At 49.7% G+C, this 21,353-nt stretch overlaps 1 long non-coding RNA gene across 6 annotated transcripts in view; it reads left to right on the top strand.

Moving 5' to 3' along the window:
* Positions 1-4,933: 4,933 nt before the first annotated feature.
* LOC136790842 (uncharacterized) overlaps positions 4,934-21,353 on the top strand; it is a 39,640-nt gene continuing 23,220 nt past the window's right edge. Inside the window, exons 1-9 of one of the 6 annotated variants that reach the window (XR_010831599.1) lie at positions 5,292-5,463; positions 5,640-5,790; positions 9,867-9,947; positions 10,541-10,773; positions 11,968-12,587; positions 14,267-14,349; positions 14,712-15,936; positions 16,259-16,719; positions 16,826-16,927. This is a non-coding gene — a long non-coding RNA (uncharacterized lncRNA). Of the gene's footprint in view, positions 5,071-5,291; positions 5,469-5,639; positions 5,791-9,866; positions 9,948-10,540; positions 10,774-11,689; positions 11,905-11,967; positions 13,975-14,266; positions 14,350-14,711; positions 15,937-16,258; positions 16,720-16,825; positions 16,928-21,353 lie in introns of those variants that run through there. The other 5 variants (XR_010831600.1, XR_010831596.1, XR_010831595.1 and 2 more) reach the window with 5 other exon arrangements.

Here is a 21,353-nt window from a genome sequence, read left to right as displayed (position 1 = left end):
TTTCACAGTGAGAGCCCACCCCTCCCCTCTTCTTCCTTTTTCCACCTTCTATTGCTGAGTGTGGCATCATATGGTACGGAACATCCCTTCGGCTGCTTTACGTCAGCTGCCCTGCTGATGTTCCTTCCTCCCCTCTTGCCCACCCCCAGCCTGCTGGTGCTGGCTCGGGGGGGCTTGAGGGAGTCCTGATGCTGTGCCAGCATTGCTCAGCAGTAGACACGACACCGCTGTGACACCGGTGCTGTTCTAGCTACACGTGCAGAGCACGGCACTGTGTGGGCTGCCCCAGGGAAAGTTAACTCCATCCCAGCCAGACCCAGTACAGCATCCCAATGTTTGAATGTCTCAGCACCCATTGCTTTCAGCATATTCTTTATCAGTCTGCTGTATTGCGTTTTTTTGTTTCTTTGTTTGTTTTCCTGGATGCTGGTGCGGGAGAAGGGACGTGGTATACCCATTCAATGCCATGCTGTTTGGCCCAGATGTTTACGAGGTCATTGTGGAAACGAGTGCCACTGTCTGATTCAATTATTTCTGGCGTGCCGTGTTGCCATGAGACCGTGAGAAAAAGTTGCATTTTTGCAGTAGAATGCGTTTTTGCGGTGGAAAATTCCACTAACCTTGCACATCCAAAAGTGATTGTGCAGGCATGACAGCAGCACAGCAGTGGAGAGGACGTTAAACAGATAAGGGGAAGGTCCCACTGTCCCCAGATAAGGAGGATAGGTAAGAAAAACAGGACGAGCAGTGCAAAATCAGTAAAAGCAAGAGATCGTGGGCCCTGTGGTCACAAGACAAGATGGGGGGTAGAAATTAACAGTTGGTCAAGTAAAATTGGATATACATGGTATAGCAACAAGTGTTGAGTAGCTTGTGAACCTGTAGTACTCAACCAGTGAGGAAACGGGAGGAATCAAGCGTTGGGTAAGAGGGAATATAAGGTTACGATAGACTTTTGCTGGTTGCTCCCGCTCGCAGGACCCCCGCCGCAGCAATCGTGAATAAAACAGCTTCACAGAAGACCCTGTCTGAGCAAGTTACTGAGGTTTTTCTCGCAAGACTTGCTTTTCAAAGCCCAGGATGGTGTTCCGGGTGGAAAGCTATGTTTCCGGCCCTGCGGTGGCTGCTTCCAGCACCCCGAGCACACGGCGCTTGCCAGCTTTACGGGAGCAGGTTATGTAGCGGGGCGGCCCTTCGGCTGTCGGGGGAGGGGAAGGCGACGGGGTCTGGCCGCGATGCCGGGGCAGCGGGAGCCTCTCCGGCTGCCGAGCTTCAACCTGCCGCACAGCTCAGCGCCGCGCAGCCGTTTCCTCGCTGCCTCAGTCCCCCCCCTCCGGGAAAGGCGAGAGAAGCGGGGGTGGGGTGGGTAAAGCGTGCGGGTTGAGATAAAGACAGTTTAATAGGACAGCAAATTAAGAGAAAGTAACGACACTAACGTGTACGCACACGCAAAGCTACCGCCGCACGCTGCAATTGCTCACCGCACGCGTGTCCGGTTGCCCGGCCGGTTCCTGAGCAGCAGCCGCCCCCCGGCCGTCCTTCCCGGTTCCGGACACCCCTTCGCGGCCAGCTCGGGTCGCCGTCCCGGTCGCGCCTCCTCCCGGCTCCCGGAGCAGACAAAGCGTCTCCCCTCCGGCTCGAGCGCGCTCAGGGCTCGCAGCCCCTCCTCGTGCGGCGGCTCCGCTCCCCCGGTCGCCGCGCCGGGCCGAGCCCCGCAGCCCCGTGCCTCGCTCCGGAGGCGTCCGCAGGCGCTGAACGGAGGGTCGGAGGACCCCCGCCGGCGGCAGCCTTCTGCCGGGCCTTCCTTGCCGGCGAGAGCCCCCCGGCCTGGCCTGGCCCGGCCCGGCCGGCCGCGCGCAGGTCCCGCGGCGCTGCTCGGTGCCGCCGGGGCGGGCGGCTCGGGGCCCCGGCCAATGAGGCGGCGGGCGGCGGCGCGGCTCCGGGGAGATGGGCGGGGCATGCAAATCACGCCGGAGGGGAGGGGAGGGAGGGCGGGCGAAGGGGCGGGGCGACCGCTCAGAGGAGGCCGAGCTGCGCCAATCAGCGCGGAGCGGAGGTCGGGCGCAGGGGCTCGGTGGGCGGGGCACGCGGGCGGTGAGCCGCGGGGAGGGAGAGGCGGTGCCGGGGGCGGGGCATGCAAATTTCGCGCGGGGCCGAGCGAATCGGGCGCGCGGGGGCCCGAAGGGGCCGCTGGGAGGCCCCGGCGACGCGGCGGCGGGGCGCTCGGGGATCACGGCTGCGACCGGAGCGCCCGAGAGTGGGCGAGGGCGGCGGGTTGAGCCCCGGGAGGGCGGGGACGAGCGGTGGAGCAGCGGCCGTGAGGTAGCGGTGGTGGGCGCGGGAGGGGGTGTGTGTGTGTGAGGATATGCGGTGGTTTGCTGCACTTTACATGCCCAGCACTAGTGGTTTGGAGGGTGGGGCTGTAAGTGGAGCGTTGCAGGGGCTTCCCGCCTCTGCCAGTGAATTGGCGGAGTAATTAGGAACCGGCTGTTGCTTCGCGGGATGTTCAGAATTTTGGTCTGGTAAATGGAAAAGGATCCTGGGGTGCGTATCTCCATCCTTGATCGTAGCAGCAGGAGTTTTGACGACCCTTGGTTGTTGCATTATCCCCTGTGTAAAAGGACTAGTACAGCGGTTCACTGAAACTGCGCTATTGAAACAAATGACCGTGGAGCCACCACCTTACTCACGTAAGGTGATGATATTAGAGGGGATGGAAAGCAAAGAAGGTGAAGAAGAGGAAGAGATCTACCAAATTACACCGCAGAGAAAAGTTTTGCAAAAATCAACAATTTATAAAGAAGAAAAGGGGGGAATTGTGGGAATAAAAATGTTGTTTTTGCAGAGTTACGTTGTTTAGAGGGAAGGAATGCGGTGTTGAGTTAGGCTCGCAGCGATAAGAAAGCTTAATGGACAACCTTGTAAAATGCAGACAACCGGACTCCTCAGAGCAGCTAGATGAAAATCATGGTGTCAAGTCAGATCAGTGAAGAAACATTACCACTTCAAACAGTAAAAAAGTCAAAAGAGATTTGAAATTGAACAGGCCGGCAACTGAAGGCCACGTAGTGTCTGTGAAGCGTCGGATAGGTTGTGAACCCGGAATACCCAGTCAATGGGGAAACAGGGGAGGGTCCCGGTTGTCGAGAAAGAAAGTACATAAACCGTACTGTGTGACTAGTAGGCGCGCTCCTGCTTGTGGGACGCGTGCCATTGCGATCGCGAATAAATTACTGCTTCACTGAGACCCTCGCCTGAGCCTAAGCTACTGGCTACGGAGTGTTTCTCACACTCCCTGCGCGTAATCCTGGCTACAATATACCGCGTTATCGAAGGTGCCTTTTAAACAACATTGATAGAAACTCAGGGGGCGATAGTACTGACCCTGGGTGTGGAACTATCCACGCAGGGAATAATCCACACTGCACCAAATATGGTAGCCACAGGAACGCCAATATACATAGCGCACGCCAGATGCAACGTGAGAATCCTGCAACTGGATGGCCTGTCGCAAATGGCGAAAGGTGGTACTGGCTACGTGGCAATAAAGCCAGGAAGGTGTTGCCCCTGGGATGGAAGGGAGCTTGCACCCTGGAGGCAATAATTCCAAACGTAACTATTATTGAAGACCCACAAAGCCAAAGGCCCCTTGAGACCACACGCAGGATTAAGCGGACTCCAGACAATTCTCTAGTAAAATTCTCTAGTATTTCACAGCTTTGCAAGGTGGTTTTTACCTTGGTTAGGGGTGGGTGAATTAGAAAAAGCTATTGTAAATATCTCCGCTATAACTGAAGAACTAGAAAATAAGTTTGATAAGTTTGCAAAAATAGGACTGTAGAATCGAATAGTATTCGATTCATTAATAACCTCATAAGGAGGAGCGTGCACTGTAATTAATGCTAGTTGCTGTATAGATGTAGATCAAATGGGACGGATTTGACTGATATTTGGGGGGAAAAAAGTATACTGGGGGGGCGTGGGGAGGAAAGATCCTACATAGAGTAGCTCAAGATGACAGTTCCTGGGCATTTAGAAACATTTGGGAGAAACTAACTTCGTGGTTACCTGAACAGAATTGGCTCAAACCACTATTTGTTGGTATTGTAAAAATAATGGCTTTGTACGCCTACCATCCCCCGTGACATCCGAAGAAGACTATTGCGCCTTAACGTTGGAGAAACTCAAGAGCGCGGTACGTGAAGAGGTGCAAAAACAACAGTAGGAGTAAGGAAAGGAGAGGAGGGAACTGTGAGAAATTAAGTTGTGTTTTTGCAGTAGAGAACTAATTTTCTGTATTCCGAGGTAGCTGTGCAGTCATAATAAGGAGAAACGCTACGTGGGTAAGCGGACAGTAGGCGGCCTCACTGTTCCGAAATAAGGCAGAAGCTTGAGGAAAAACAGGTTGAGCAGGCTGGGAACGGTAAAACAAAGATCACAGGTTCCTGAAACAGAAGAAAGGGAAAAAAAAAAAAAAGGAAATAAGAAGGGAGCAATTAAAGGGTTGAAAAAGAAGTAAAATTGTACATACATGGTATAGAGGAGCGTCGAGCAGCTTGTGAACCTGCAGTACTCGGCCAATGAGGACACAGGGGAGGGGATCAGGCGTCGGGGAATAGGGAATAAAAGTTGATGCTGTGCTTACTGCAATGCGCTCCTGATCGGCAGGACGCCCGCCACTGCAACCGCGAATAAAATAGCCTCAGAGAAGATCGTGTGTCAAGAAAATTATTTGAGACGTTTCTCGCAGATATACTTGACGAGGGAGGACCAAGAACACCCGCGCCTTCTTTAAAATAAATAAAAAAATAAATAAAAAAAGGCATCACAGGGGCAGCCTGAGGGTCGCCTTCCCACAGGGAAGCGGCGCCGTGATTGGCTGGACCGTGAGGGCGGAAGTGGCGTCACGGCTAGCCTTAACTCAGGGCGGAAACGCTCCGTGATTGGCTCGGAGGAACGCAGGGCGGAGGTGCCGTGCAGGGCTTGCCGGCACTATGGGCAGAAGCTGTCGGGCCGGGCCGCGCTGGGCTCAGCTCGGGCCGGGCCGCCGCGGCGCGGTGCCGCAACGAGGTTGGTGGTCGGTGCCGGGCCGGGCCGGGAGGGGACGAGGCGGCGGGCGGTTGGGGCGCCACGCGGTCGGCAGCTTCTGCGGAAACGGCCCTTGTGCGGGGCGGGGGCGGCGCCGCGCCGGAGCGGAGCGGACCGGGCGTGCGGCGGCGTCTGCACTGCGCGGGGCTTCGGAGGGCTGGGGGGGAAGGGGGCGAAGCGGCGGGGGGGGGGCGGTTGCGTGCGCTTGGCCGACTCCCCTCTGGGGCGGATGGACTGCTCCGTCCCGCGGCATGCTGGGAGCTGTAGTTCTGTGGCGCGCGGCCGGTCTTTCCCCGAGCCGGGGCCGGGGCCGGGGCCGGGCCGTGCGCGCCGGGAGGCGCAGGTTGCCGCTGGCTGCGAGCGCGGCTGCCGGCGGTGAGGCGAGCGAGAGCCTTCGGGGGCGCTTCCCCGGAGCGTCGGGCCGGGAGGGGTGGGGGCTGCGGCGGCCGGGCGCGGGTCCTCGCTGCGCTCGATCGTCGGGCTGCGCCTCGGAGGTTTTCCTCCCCCCGCGTGCTGACGGCCGGCTCTCTCCTTTCCCTGCGGCTCACCAGGGCAGAAGCAGCTCCCCGCCGCTGGGACCCCCGCGGGGTTTGTCGCCGAGCGAAGGTGGCGCGGCAGCTGAAGGGAGGAAAGCTGCAGCTGGCGTGCTGCAGTCGCAGGTTTCCCAGGAGAAAGAGCAGCCCGTCTGTCCCAGCTGTCCGGGTAAGTCGCAGCGACCTCCGGGTGAAATCCAGGTGTGCTTTAGTAATTTTCCTGCACCTCAGGCTCAAAGGCCTGATTGAATTTGCATAACTGTGAACGGATGAACAGATTGGAGGATTTTTTTTTTTTTTGGAAGGAGGCAGTCCCTAAACCGATGCAGTCTAACTGCATCTAAGATGTAGGTTGTTACTTCCATAAGCTATAAAGGAACTTTACATGTTTTTTAAATGGAGTCTCATGTGCGTGCGTTTGGCTTGTCCTGATGGCTGGTGTAGGTGATTGCTCACATGACCAAAAACTCCTTGTGCTGATGTTGGATCTGCCCGTTGGTAAAGGACCGCATGTTCAGCTTTTTTTCCTTACCGTGTCGTAGTTATTTTATTATTTTTTTTCTGAAAGAAAGGGCGGATTTTTCATTAGTTTCTCTGTGAGCATATCGAACCAGATTGCAGTAAATACACATAAGCGAGTAGGCTGCAGCGCGTACTGGTCAGTATCAGAGTACTACTCTGCTAGCAGAGGAGAGCCAGATGAAGATGTTCAGGGTAAGGGCTTGTTCTGCCTCAAGTTGAATGGAAAGATGCTGAAGTTGAGCATCCCGGGGAATGTTTGTAGGACTATTTTTAGACGACGAAAGTTCAAATGGCTGTCGATGAAGGGGATTTTGTTGGCTCTTTTAGACAGCTATTCCTACCGAAGATCCCATCGGTTACAAAAGGTGGTAACCTTGCAGTTTCTACGGTCTGTAGCAAAATAAACTGGCAGATGAATAAATGAGCAGGCACAAATACATGTGACTCTATAGCCATGTTGTGGTTTAACGTAGCTGGCAGCTAAGCACCACATAGCCGTTGGCTTGTCCTCCCCTCTCCCTCTCTGGGATGGGGGAGAGAAATGGGAAAGTGAAGCCTGTGGGTTGAGATAAAGGCAGCTTATAAAAACAGGAAAATAATAATAATAATGATAATAGTACTACTAATAATAATGTGCACAAACAAGTGATGCGCAATGCAATTGCTCACCACCTGCTGACCGATGCCCAGCCTATCCGCAAGCAGCTGGTCCCCCCAGTCCTGCTAGCCACCCCTATATATTGTTTAGCATGACGCCAGATGGTATGGAATACCCCTTTGGCCAGTTTGGGTCAGCTGCCCTGGGTCTATCCCCTCCCAGCTCCTGCTGCATCCCCAGCCTGCCCACTGGCAGGACAGAAAGAGAAGCTGGAAAGTCCTTGGCCTGGTGTAAACACTGCTCTGCAACAATTAAAACATCAGCATGTTATCAACACTTTTCTCAGCCTAATCCAAAACATAGCACCCTACCAGCTACTAGGAGGAAAATTAACTCTATATTAGCTGAAACCAGGACAAGCTGAGGTTAAATAACCTGCAGTTTCTTCTGTTTTATCTTTCAAAGAATGTTCTTGCTGAGCGCCTGAGCTTTTTGCTCACCTTACCGAGGAAAGGAATGGCTGTGCTTCTTCCCCCCTCATCCCTATTTTTTTTCCTCTTCTCCCTCGATGACAGGGACTTGAAATGTTTTTATCAGATGTCCATGTGAAAGTTTTAAAGAATGCTAATGGTGAACACTGACAGAATTGGGTGACTTTTTAAAGGTGGAGGGTAAAGAACGTGGAAATTCCTAGTACGTTAATGTTACTTTGTTAACAAAACTGATGTAATAGCCACTTGCTGTTTCTGTTTTTTTGGTTTGGCTTGGTTTTCCTTTCAGTAGTCTCCCGAAAGGCTTTTGTTGACAAAACTTTGGTCTGCTTCAGCTTTAAGAATTACCCTAGAAATAATGAACAAGTGCTTGCAGGGCTTTCCAGAATGCTAATTGTAGTCAGTCAAGAATGACTTGGGAGGCAATTCCTTTCACGTAATCGTAGAGTGGTTTGGGTTGGAAGGGACGCTTAAAGATAATCTAGTCCATCCCCCCTGCCTCGATCAGTGGCGTCTTGCACTAGGTCAGGTTGCTCAAAGCCCCATCCAGCCCAGCTTTGAGTACCTCCAGTAATGAGGCCTCTACAACTTCTCTGGGCAGCCTGTTTCAGTGTCTTACTACCCTCATTGAGAAGAACTTCTTCCTTTTGTTCAATCTAAATCTATCTTCCTTCAGTTTAAAACTTGTCTTGCCTTGTCGCTACAGGCCCTGGTAACAAGTCCTTGCCTGTCTCTTTTGTAAGTCCACTATACGTGTTTAAAGGTAGTAATGAGGTCTCCCCAGAGCCTTCTCTTCTCCGGGCTGAAGTGTGACACAGCCCTTCTCCTCGTGCTGGCTTGCAGGTCAGTGCCGAGCTACCGGAAGGAGGTTTTTATGTACTTTGCTACTTCCTTCAAAGGGAAGTTGAAGTACAGACAAGCTGACTGAGAACACTCCAAAGTGGTAGACGCGAGACGTTTTGTAGGACGCCAGCTCTTTTCCTCTGTGAGCGGAAGGAAAGCTTGTTCGGGCACAGGTATCTATCACAGAGTGATGCAGCTCTCGTTACCACTTCTGCTGACTCCTGAAGTGTTCCTATGCGCTGGTCTGATATCCCTGCCCATCTGTGGCAGAAGAGTTTGTCCCTCAGATTGCAGAAGCAGCATTGTGGAATTTAGGTTTTGGAATGTATTGAGATTGTACTCCTGAAATCTGATCTATTTCAAGATACTACCTATCCTTTCAAACCTTGCTTCTCTGAAATCCAAGTCGTTGTCATTACCCCAGAAATACCGAAGGGAGAAATGCTCCATTGAGCAAATTATCAGAAAGACAGAATCAATTTAGGCAAGCCTCTCTCCCGTGGAATTTGTGGATTCCTTAAACTGGCCTGGCAGGAGTATTTGAAGTAAATACTATCCAAGAAAAAATTATTCTCACGTGTCCCCTCAAGACTAGGAGATGGTTACCCAGCAAAATGCTTGCTCGAGGCACGGGCTCAACAGCTGATTAAGTAATTGGAGTGTGTGGGATAAAATACTGCAGACAGCACAGTCCACGCATTTGGTTGTTTAATGCCACTGAGATATGCTTTTATAGCAGAAATGTGTCAGAATTAACAGTAATACAAGGAAACGATGCAAACCTGGAGGTAGGCAGTGAGCTTTGTGAGCAGGGAGTGCTGGTGTGGCCCTGTTCCTCTGACTACACCTGTGCGAATCAAGTAGGGGAAGTGAGTATGGATGTGGTATTTCAGCCCTTTCAGGGAGCTGAACGTCACCTGAAAAGATGACGACATCCCTGCCCAGGAGGACCTGCCCACCACAGTCTGTAGCATTGTGTGCATTTGTAGATTGCTGGGCCTGAGAGTAGGGGACTATGGGATGTTGGGGCTGGGATTTGATTTGGGGATTCCCCCCAGCCCCACAAGCTTAGCTTTTAAGTTAAAGCTTGGAAATAAAAGAGGGAGTGAGGGAAGAAAAAAGCAAAGCCTTACAGAGCCTCAGCTCCATTGAGGAACGAATAACAGTCTGTCTGCTTCTGGAAGAACTTCCCACTGCTGAGGATAGATGGGGTGGACCCCAAAAACTAGATGGGATTCTGTGTGAGCTGGTAATACTGCCAGCAGGACTCCATAGCTGACGAGAGACATTATTTATTTTGATGTCCGTCACAATGAAAAATGCTTGTTTCATCCAACCTGGGGAAGTAGTATCAAACTCACAGACAGAAACAATATTAGTAAGACTCTATTATACAGTCATTGTGAAAGTTTAGCATAGCGAAGAAACTGTGTGTATAAGGTGAAAAATGGAGTCATACCTCTGAGAAGTCCCAGTTTGTGGTCTTTAATCTTTTTTCTTGTTTTTTTTTGGGGGGGGGGGAGGGGAGGGAAGGGGGGTAATGAGGGAGAGAGACGAACATTACCCAAAAAGGTGACAAAATCCGTGCCTAAAAAGCTCACCTGCTACAGCTTTTATAAATGATCTTTGCACTGCAAGTTTCAGTTTTCATGAAGCCAAATTGACATAAATCTGAAAATTTCCATGGGTTTAAAAGAACGCTTACTGAAATATTCTTGTCATTCACAGTAATAATGGAGTGAGTGAACTTGTTCCGCATAGTGACCTTACTTTATTGTTTTTGTATTCCAGCAAACCTGTGCAATCCCAGGAGTGTAAGTACAGTCTTGTGTAGCATTGTCATTCTGCCCCACCACTCTGATATCTAACAAGGTAATACTTTCTGGATGTTGTCTACAAATTCTTTCCTTTCTTATGTAAGAGGTAGATGCATGTATTGCCTAGTTTGTCATAGATTGTTGCTGAAGTACTGTTTTATTTGTATTTGTGAAGACAGCAGAATCAAAGATAGCAGCTCGGCGACTTCCACCGAGATGGTCATTAAGATAAAACAGTGAAGTTTCTAGCATATATTAAAAAGCCTGGAGGAGTTAGCATAGCTTGCAGGAAATTGTGCTGGAAAGAGATGATATTTGACAGCAAACATGAAAATGTTGTCTTTTTACCAAGAATGATGAGAACTGCTGCGTCCGCCCTGTGTTTGGATGGGTAAGTGGGGTGAGTGAGTTAAGAGGAGCTGAGCGTGGAGTTTGTGGCGGAATTGAGAAACGAATGAGATAATTTAACCTCTTTTCCGTGCATGTCTTTTTTTTTAAATCCCATACTTTTGTTATTATCAAGAATTTTTAATGTAACTCTCTATTTTAACTAGTTTGGTTTTGTGGATAGCAGCTAACTATAGAAAGAACTAAGATCCTGAAGTGTCCTTGGAGCCGCTAACTCTACTTCTTTATCTCTTCCCTAAGAAGACGTCCTGGATTTAAAGACGGTGTGTATTAAATGAAGTATGAGAAGAAACAGCTTCTTCGGACACTGGCGCTCCTCTTCTTCAGCTCGTGCAGAAGGCTGACAGCCTGTCTCACTCTTGTCAGTGCTATCCCACCAGCTCCTGTAGGAGCTCAGCACCGCGTTTGGCCTGTTGCGATCTTCCCGCTCCCCTCATTTCTGTGCTGCAACGCCACCATGCACGAGAAGTCAGGTAGGATCTGAAGACCTTTGAAATTGCTAAAGAATCAAACCTCAGCTGTCAGTTTTAGCCCATTGTATTCCAGACGTTTGCTTTGCTGGATGATAGTTTCGTTTTTGATTTTGTAATACGTTCTTTGTAGAGGTTATTTTAAGCAGACAAGTAGGTAGCCTCCTTCTTTTGGTGGATTTGTGCAGGTTTTAGCTGAGCTTTGCACATCTGAGCGATTGCCCAGTGGCTGTTCTGGTCTTGACGCGTCCCTAAAACCTTTGTCCGCCTCGCCCCTCCTCTTTGTGTATTAAGATGCATGTTTGCGTAAAAATTATGTACACCGTGCATAAGCCCCCCAGTGGTTATGGGGCATTTTCAGCATTTCACAGATAAGACTCTGTGTTTACTTAATCACTTAGGCATAGTCCTGGCTTTCAGCGTAGGCATAGCTAATGATTGTTATTCAAGTGGTTATGAAGTTCCCAACGTTTGTTTGTTTATATATATATATATGTAGAGAGAGATACATACACATATGTATATGTATGTATATACATAAATGAAACTGAGTCTGTGGAGTAAAAGACTTGTCTGCTTGCTGTATATACTCACGTATCAGCAGACTCATACACAAGCTGATCCAAACTGGGTGCCAAGCTGTGCCTTTTTTGTCGCATGGAATATGCAATCTGTGCACCTCAGGTGTACCTTGTCTATTAACTATCTCTTACATCGTGCCACCCCATTAATATCAGTGGATGTACCCAGCACCACCTTGGGGCTACATAGAATGTGGAAATTTCTAGTATGTTAATGTTACTCTGTTAACAAAACTGACGTACTAGCTGCATGCTGTTTCTATTTTTTTGTTTTTCTTTTCAGTAGCCTCCCCAAAAGTTTTTGTGGACATGTTGTGTATCTTTTCTTGTTCTTCCAGGATTCACTTGGCAGGGAAGACAACCATGGAATCCAAGGGCTGTGGACAACCATCTACCAGATGGTTGTTGAAGATGCCTTCGGTCACGTCAATTGTCCTTTTAGCTCGCCCTTTCCTTTATCTTGAGTTGAATTTTTGTGCAGCGCTATGTTTGCAGTGGTAACACTGCTGCTGAGGTGTTTTCGATTAAAAACGATCTTAACTGTAATAGTGAATTCACTGAGTGTGGCTTTGTATAACGACTTCCACGACCATAACATTTTTCTCCTTTGTCACAGATAGGAGGAAAACTCTTTAGAGAGAGATGGAGAAGGAATTAATTATACCTCTGCCTCATCCCATGAGACCAGAAGACGTGTAGTAACTGTAAGCTGCGATTCTCAGGAGACATACTAAGCATCTCTGGTTCCTTCTCGGCCTGCCCCCCTAAGGCCTTAGGGATGAGAAATCTTAGGCTTAATGTTTTTCTCTATGAAATACTATCGTGTTAAGGGGCGTAGCTGACTAACTGTTACGGGTCTGGTCGGATTCGGGGTACTGAACTACCAGGGTCACGGATTCACCAATAACGTAGGACACCCTCGCTCTAGTTGTGTTCAATGAGAACTGTCACAGCTAGGAACAATGCAACGAAGGGCAGTTTATTACAGCAACAGGGACACAGGTTCTTTGGAATTGCCGGCGATAAATTCACTGTCCGCAAAAGCAAGTGAGCACGCATGAAATACACGGGTACTCGTCCTGGCTATTAACGCATTAAAAGGCACAAAGGCTCTAGAGATTTCTGAGTTTCTACGGAGACGCCTGGTACAACCAAGCATTCAGATCTTACCCCACGACATCCCAGTGCGGGGGGAAGAGAGGCTCAGCCCGTCGACTGATCCCGGAAGTCAGAAAGGTATCCTTCGTGATGGTATCTTCCCTAACATCCCCTTTCACTTAAGCCAATTTACATTATCCACCAATCTGTTCTCTTTAGAGACCAGTGATAGGACCCGTGGGAATGGTGTCAACCTGCAGCAGGAGAGGTTCAGGCTAGACATCAGGAAGAGGTTCTTCACTGAGAGGGTTGTTGAGCACTGGAACAGTCTCCCCAGGGCGGTAGTCGCTTCACCAAGTCTGCCGGAGTTTAAGAAGCATTTGGACTGTGCACTTAGTCATATGGTCTGAATTTTTGGGTTGACCTGTGTGATGCCGGGAGTTGGGCTCGATGATCCTTGTGGATCCCTTCCAATTCGGGATATTCTATGACTCTGTGATTTTCTGTCCCTTTTAGGTGGAGCTTGAGTGACTCTAGTCAGGCATATCTTGGTTATGATTTGTAAAGTTTTCTTGCTTTCGTTTAAAGCTATAGGGGTCTGAGAAATTCAGAGCGTGTGCTCAGTGAGGGGCGGTCGCAGCTTGGAGGCATGGAGCTTTTGGGATGGAGGTGTGTTTTGGTATTATAGTGATGATATAATGAGCAAAAGTTCACTAGAGTACAACGTTCTGTCAAAACCATGACAGGTGGTTGGCTCAGGGTGTGAGAAACAAAGTTGTGTTTTTGCAGTAGAGAATTACTTTTCTGTATTCCAAGGTAATCGTGTAGTCATAATAAGGAGAAATGCTAAGTAGATAAGTGAAGGGAATGAGGACACAGACTCCAAAATAGTCGAGAAATGGAGACCCTTTATTGTTCCAATGCCAGATATTATATAGCTTTCTGAACCAGCTACATGCACTGCACGCAGCTAGTGTGCGTAGTTACAGACTTCTGATTAGTGCATTCCTTTTGATCATGCATAGCCCTCTATAGGCCCGTCCGAGCCTAGCAACTTCTTACTGGTTCCCACTTTCTCTTATTCTAGCCTGGTTACCACTCTATGCCTGTGAGTAACCTTCTTCTTAACCCTTAGTGCACCGCTGTATCAATCAGCTCCAGTTTATCACCGAATGGGTCACCTGTAGATAAGTGGACAGTAGAAGGCCTCACTGTTCCAAAATAAGGTAGAAGCTTGAGAAAAACAAGATGAGCAGTGTGAGAACAGTAAAACAAAGATCACAAAGTTCTCAAAACATAAGAAAGGAGAAATTAAAGGGTTGAAAAAACACAAAAATTGTACATACGTGGTATAGAGGAGCGTCGAGTAGCTTGTGAACCTGTAGTACTTAGCCAATGAGGAAACAGGGGAGGTGATCAGGCGTCGGGTAATAGGGAATAAAAGGTTATGATTTGTTTACTAAAATGCGTTCCTGATTGACAGGATGCCCGCCATTGCAATCACGAATAAAATAGCTTCACAGAAGATCCTGTCTGAAGAAAATTATTTGAGATTTTTCTCACAAGGATGGTAAACATGCAGCTTATCAGTCTTGGTGCGCATAAGAGCATCGGGTCACCGTCTCATCACAGAGCCTATCCGTGGTGTCTCCACTCTGCTCTACGCTCTGTACTGTTCCTTAGAGTCAGCACACCAAGTTCCCCTAGTGCAATAGCATGTAAAGTTGGAGGCCTAGGGAACACTTAGGTAGCGCAGCTACCCTCCACCCTGAAAGCTTTTTCAATGCTGCACATTTTCTTTAAAATGTGAATATTAGTTTAATTTGCCTAGTTACTTAAGGCAATTACTCCACAAGTACCAAAAGCGATATGGAGAAGCCTACTTCCAGCATCTCTGTTGGTAATAATAGCTTCATACTTGTGTGCTTATCCTCATGCCTTTTCCTTTCAAATACTGGAAAGGCAGAGACTGTTCAACAGAGTCATCTCTGATCCAAAAACCAAAACTCTGATTTCATCCCAAACTAATGCTGTCTGATGTCAGTAAAACTGCTATTACTCTCGGTCATCCTGGCTGTCGCAATTGTGCCTCTGTTGGACTCTCTGTCCAACCCCGTTGATCACCCCTGTCCCGCTCCCTGCCCCCCCGGTGGTTCTTCTGTCCCTCTGCCCTGCTGTCTGTCTGTCCACCCAGTTCCTCTCTTGCTGCTTGTATCCCACTTGTGCCCTTTTCCTTTTTCTTCCTCCTTCTGTGCCTCACAGCCCATTTCTGCAGGAGGCAGCTGTTCCCCAGGGCATGGATGCTGAGACGGACGGATGGACCTGCTGGATGCCTGAGCCCCGCAGCCCCCCAGGGGAAGGGGAGAATGTCTGGGCAGGGAGTTCTGCCGCAGTCTCCCTCCCAGGAGTCCTGCGTAAGAGTTTAATAAAGTTTGCTTTCTGGCTTGTGCTGCCCTCTGTGTTTGTGGACACTGTAAGTGGCTGTGGCCGTGCTGCTAGGTGCAGGTTCCTGGGTGTGGAGGGGGCAGGGGCTGGGGTGTTGGCCCCGTGTTTATTGTCCATGGGGGAGCCAATGGACACAGACAAGCGACCTGGGTGTGGGGGCCACCCTGCTGGGGAGGCTGCAGGCGGGGGGGGGGGGGCAAGGGCAGCAATGGTGGGGGTAGGCCTGTGCTGTGTTTGCTCCCTGGGCCAGGTGTGCTGGGACTGGTCTGCGCAGAGGGAGTGATTGGCGAGCGTGACCTAGGCTGTGGCTGCTGTGGAGCAGCAGGTGAGGGAGGGCCTGGGCGTCCGTGGCAGAGGGGAGGGAAGGGTGTTGGGGCGGCTGGGTCCTGCGGGACCCGTGGCTGGGGTAGTAGGCGGCGGATCAGAAAGCACGGGTTTGACTCTGGGGCGGGGCGTCAGCTGGGTCAGGTGGCTGGGAGCGTCTTGCCCCACAGCATGCCGGGAGTTGTGGTCTTTGGGCTCCGGGCTTTTGATCGGCCACATTGGTTTCCAGAGCATGCTGCGAACTGTAGTTTCACGTTGCCGCTCAGCACGGGGCCATTTAGGATGGGCAGTTGCTTCCTCCGTGCCAGTGGAGCGGGGTGCTTTTTCTTGCCGTTCTTGTGTGGTGTTCCACGCGGCTCCCGCCGCTTCCCTGAACGAGCAGACGGCCTGGGAAGCCGTGCCTGCCGTTCTGTTTCCGCCCATGCATGGAGCAGGGTGGCGCGGCGGCGCCTGGTGTCACCTGGTGGCCGAACAGCGGGCGGTGCTGTAGGCGAAGAGGCGCTGCGGTGACGCGTCGCTCTCTGCTCCCACCTGCTGGCGAAAGGGAGGTACTGCAGACGGAGGAGATGCGCATGCGCTGTAGCAACTGCCAGGCTTTGTGCCCCGCAGCATGCCGGGAGTTGTGGTCTTTGGGTTTTGAGCTTCCTGCCGGCCATGTTGGTTTCCGTGGCATGCCGGGAAATGTAGTTTTTCACATTGCCGCTCAGCTTCCTAGTGGGTAAGGGCACGTTGCTCAGGGTAGTTACTTCCTCCCTGAGACGACATGTAAAAGTAATTCTTGAAAAAGTAATTCATGAAAAGTAATTCTTTTCCCATGTTTTGTTCATGATGTTTGTAGTGTGCCTTTTTACGTGTGTGTTTGGCCTGGAGCTGTCCTGCCTGGCAATTAGTGATGGTAGCTAACATGGTGGTCCAACAGTGCAATAATACATTGTCCTGACTCTTTTGGGAAAGACATCTGGTCTGTCTCTGGGCGAATACTCAAGCTCTGGGTGAGTACTTAAGGGCAGCTGGCACAGTCTTTTTTTCTTTTTTTCCAGCAGTAGGTAAACCTTAGGAGGAGCCGGTCAAAGGAAACAGCACTTTCTGGAACTGTCAAGTTCTTGTTCGGCAACTTGGTGATTGGTTTGATCTGCCTTTTCAGATGTAAAGGCAAGCGGACTGCTGTTTTGAAATGATAAAATTAAAAACATGAAGTTTGTCAAATGTGGCAGTGCCTGTTTGCAGTCTGTTTATTGCTTTTGCTAGTGGTAGGTAACACTTCTGAGGAATCGGTCGAATGAAAGAGCACCTTCTGGAACTGTGAAGCTCTGCGTTGGCAACTCGGTGACTGGCTTGACCTACTGTCCATTTCCAGAGGGAAGCGGAAAGCTGTTTTGAAGGGAAGCTGTTCTGAAATTAAAAAAGAAAAAAAATAATGGCGCTGCTCTATGGCACCTGGAGGACCACCGCTCTGCGTGACAGTTAAAAGAATGTGATTTGGAGATGGAGAGCAGCAGAGGTAAAGCAGCTGGGAAGAGAGGTATAAGTATTGCAGAGGTATTGCAGTAGGTAGGTAGGCTGTGGTTATGAGGTGCCTCAGGGTGTGCTTTGTCTTGTTTCTGCAGTTCCCTCGTGCAGCCGTGGAGAGGTGAATTCCCCATGTTGTGGAGTGGTGCAAAAAGGTGAGAGGGTTGTCAGCCCGGTCAGTTTCCTTCACCAAAGCTAAGGTAAGTCTTTCAGGAGAAACAGGCTGATTGCCTGTGCTGCACTCTGCACCCTGTTGACCTAAGCCAGACCAAAAACAGGGCTGCTGTTCCTCCTGCTCTCTTTATCTCTTCTCATGCACGGCCCCTCCCATTTTCCACATGATTAGGGCAGGCATTCTGCCTGGGCTGCTCTTTGGCGGTAGGGGCTTTGTTTTTCCTTCAGTCAGTTGCAGGGTTCTTTAGGTGGGTCAGAGCCTATGGACTGATGCATTTCAAATTGAGACCGGTAAGCCCATCTTTTTGAGGTAACTAGTAGGGTCTGTTAGAGCAAAGCTGCCAGGTGCCCCCCCATCTTGCAGGTGGCTGCCAAATGCCCCCCCCCCCGGCCTTGCAGGTGGCCACGTTTGAGCTTGGATCTACTTTCCAGGTACAGAGGCAAGTGGACTGCTCTTTTGAAATGATAAAATTAAATATAGGGTCACCTGTGGTGTTGAAGGGTGGGTGGTAATGCTGGCAGCTGAATGTTTATCTTTTGACCGTGTTTTCCTTTGTTCAAGCTGAAATGCAGTGCGCAATACAGGACGTTGCGACCTGAGCTACCTCAGGCAAGGTGAGCAATGAACAGAGGTAGCAGTTATTTTTGGGGTGCGGTTGTCACTGCAGTTAAGTTATTACAAAAAGTAGAATAAAAATCCATTTTGCCTTTTAGAGGTGCTCTAGGTGGCTTGAGAGCAGATGGAAACATCTGCCTCGGGGGTTAGGTGAGTGGGTGAAGTAAAAGAGCGGTTGAGAGTAACTGTCCTAGGGGTGCTGTGGCTTTTGCTGCTGTGGTTGCTTTCTCTTCTGCTTATCAGGTGCCACAGGCAAGGTGGGCTGTGATAGTCTTTAGAATAGGAGCAAAGCAGGTCACTGGAATGCTGTTTGGTTCCTGAGAAAGGTGTTGCAGAGGAAAAAGGTGGTCTGGCGTGGCAGATCCCGATGGTGGTCTTCTTCAGTAGGTGAAGCGGTGCCTGAAGCCCCATCCCGTGTAGCCTGAAATGGTGTGTCTGTGTTTGGGTTGGGGTTGCACCTTGGTGAGTGTAGGGATAGGATTTAAGCTGGTGCAGCAGAGGGCCAGGCTCCATTGTCCTGTAGTGTGTTTTGACCTATCAGCATAGCCTTTTGGTTTTCAGATAGCCTACTCAAGTACGTGATTTATGCTGCGAGTGATGTTATTACATGGAATTGATCTTTTTTTCTGGTGTGTAATCTGTTATGCTCCTAGATTTTTCTTCCTGTATAAAAACAACGGTTTGAGCTGCTTGCAGTTGAAAAAAACTTCAGTTACTTGCTTGGTCATATTGTCCTTTCAATATTCAAAGCTGCAGCAAAAGCATGGGGATTGTTGCTTCTAGAAACACCCCAGTTCTCTTGTCTGCAGTCTGCATGCTATTGAGCTAGGCCAGAAAAAACAAACAAACAAACAAAAACATAGCTGCTGCTGCTTGTGCTCTTTTTACTTTCTTGTGCTTTGCCCCTCCCCTTTCCCAGGTGATTGGGTTTGGGTGCTGGGCGGGGCCAAATGGTATATGAGCCCCAGGTATGCCATTAGGGAGTTCATTGTGCCTGGGCTGCTCTTTGGGGTAAGTGCTTTGTTTTTCCTTCAGTCAGTTGCAGGGTTCTTTGGGCAGGTTGGAGTCCATGGATGTCTAGATTTTAAGTGCTTGGAAATCACTTACTAGAGGGATATTTAGCAGAGGTTGCTGGCTCACTTGTTTTTGGGATGGTGGGATCCACTTGTGTTTTTGGGTTATATTTGAATCTCTAGACGTATGAAGGCACTTGCGTAACTCTCCAGAGGACTAAAAAGAGCTTGATTACACACTACAAGAGGCTTGACCACGTAGGCGCAGTATTACCAAGAGACTGAGCAGGGTCGTATCAGAGTTACCTTTTTCATCTGTAAAGGGTAAGTCTGTGAATACCCCTGCTGGGGCTGCTGTGTGTGCATGGCTTTTTGGCATTTGTGGAGCTCAGTTGTTTTTTTTGTGTATGTTCTTTTTTTTTTTTCTTTTGAGAGCCAAATAGTGTGTGTGCTGAGCGTGGTTGGCAGGAGGAGGTGGGGAATTGTCTGGCAGGGGAGCTGTTCAGGACTGGTAGGTTTGGTTTCTAGGAGCGTGCGGCATCCTTCCTGTGCGATGCCGCTGATTGTTGGGCAGGAATGTTCCAGCTCGTGTGTCTTAAACAATGTAGCTTGTGCAGTGTGTGTTGTGTGGCCCGGGCAGAGTTTGCCGTGGCGCTGTGAGCGAAGAATCTCAGTTCGAGCTGGTGAGCAGCTGAAGTAAAGGAGCTGGGAAGAGAGAGGTATTGCAGCAGGTACGCTGTGGCTGTGAGGTGCCTCAGGGTGTGCTTTTCTCTTGTCTCTGCAGGGGCTTCATGAAGTCTTGGACGGGAAAATGCCCGTGTCACAGAACAATGAGGGAAGGTGAGAGTTCTATCAGCCTGGTGATCCCTGATCTGAAGCGAAGGGAAGACATTCAGGTGTTTCCCTCTGAGGGTCTGAGGTGAGGCTGGCTGGGACAGAGGAGCAGTGTGGCAGGTGGTCGCTTGCAAGCACAGCGGTCATTTTGTCCTTCTGTGTTCCCAGGTGGCATGGGTGATGGTGGCCGTTCCTTTCGAGCTTGGATCTAACTTGCAGGTACAGAGGCAAGTGGACTGCTATTTGAAACGAAAACATTAAATATGGGGTGACTTCTGTTGTTGAGGGATGGGTGCTAATGCTGTCAGCTGAATGTTCATGGTCTGACTGTGTTTTCCTTTGTTCAGGCTGAAACGCAGTGTGCAGTACAGGACGTCACGACCCGAGCTACCTCTGGAGTGACTCTGGTGAGTGATGAACAGAGGTAGCTGTTATTTTTGGGTTGTGGTTGTCACTGCAGTTTTTTTAACTATATCAAATAGAGTAAAATTCAAGTTTCTCTTTTAGAGGTGCTGTAGGTAGCTTCAGAGAACGGGTGGAAGCATCTGCCATGTGGGGTAGGTAAGCAGCTGAGGTAAAGGAGGGGATGAGAGTAACTGTCCTGAGGGTGCAGTGGTTTTTGCTGCTGTGGTTGCTTTCTCTTCTGCTTATCAGGTGCCACAGGCAAGGTGGGCTGTGATAGTCTTTGGAATAGGAGCAAAGCAGGTCACTGGAATGCTGTTTGGTTCCTGAGACAGGAGTTGTAGAGGAGAAAAGCTTTCAATAATCAAAGCTGAAGCAAAAAAAAAATAAACCACAGCTGCTGCTTCTCCTCTTTCTCCTTTCTTGTGTTTTGCCCCTCCCCTTTCCCAGGTGATTGGCTTTGGGTTCCAGGGAGGGCCTAGTGGTCATTGAGTCACAGGCATCCCATCAGAGAGCTCATTCTGCTTGGGCTGCACTTTAGAGTAGATGCTTTGTTTTTCCTTCAGTGAGTTGGAGGTTTCTTTAGGTGGGTCAGAGTCTATGGACTGATGCGTTTCCAAGTAGAGACCGGTACGCCCATCTTTGTGAGGTAACAACTGGTAGGATCTGTTAGAGTAAACCAATCTAGTAATAGGTGCCTGTATTGCATGCAGCTCTTCTTCAGGTGAGTAATTGTTATAGCATGTTTACGGATAGGATGGCAGTGTTACTTTGTGTGTTTACTTTGTGGTTCTGGGTCCCTTATGATTTTTGCCGAATTGCGGGGCTTACTTGTGAGTCTTTGCCTGTATGTCAAATATTATACGTCAAATATTATCAAAGTTACAACCTTGGTGGCAAAGTGATGGAGCAGGGTTTAGGAGATAAGTATCATCGAAGCTCCCTGTGTAAGCATGTGTCTGAAAAGAGCAGCAGTAGGCGTGTAAGGGGTAGTCTTTTTCAGGGTTAGGGACAGTTTGTTACAGTTTTGGAGCTTTTGCCTGTGGTTTGTGTGGCTGTAGAGTCTTTAGACGTTGCAGCCTTCTAGATTTTCAGTGCTTGGAATTCAGGTAATAGAGGCGTGCTTAGGAGGTGTTGCCGGCTTACTCGTTTTTAAGAAATGGTGGGGTACGGTTCCTCGACCGCATAAGCACGGTAGTATTACCAAGAGACTGAGCAGGGTCCCCTTTTTCATCTGTAAAGGGTAAGTCTGTGATTGCTGCCATCTGGGCACATTTTCGTGCCCATCACTGCAGTTAGTGTACTACATCAATTAGAGTAAAATTCCAGTTTCTCTTTTGGAGGTGCTCTAGGTGGCTTCAGAGAATGGGTGGAAGCATCTGCCATGTGGGGTAGGTAAGCAGCTGAGGTAAAGGAGGGGATGAGAGTAACTGTCCTGAGGGTGCTGTGGCTTGTGCTGCTGTGGTTGCTTTCTCTTCTGCTTATCAGGTGCCAGAGGCAAGGCGGACTGTAGTAGTCTTTGGAAAAGGAGCAAAGCAGGTCACTGGAATGCTGTTTGGTTCCTGAGAAAGGTGTTGCAGAGGAAAA

Source organism: Anser cygnoides, chromosome 4 (genome assembly GCF_040182565.1).
Source record: "Anser cygnoides isolate HZ-2024a breed goose chromosome 4, Taihu_goose_T2T_genome, whole genome shotgun sequence".
NCBI classification, from domain to species: domain Eukaryota; kingdom Metazoa; phylum Chordata; class Aves; order Anseriformes; family Anatidae; genus Anser; species Anser cygnoides.
Note: the sequence above shows the minus strand (reverse complement) of the source record. Positions and strands in the feature narration are given on the sequence as shown.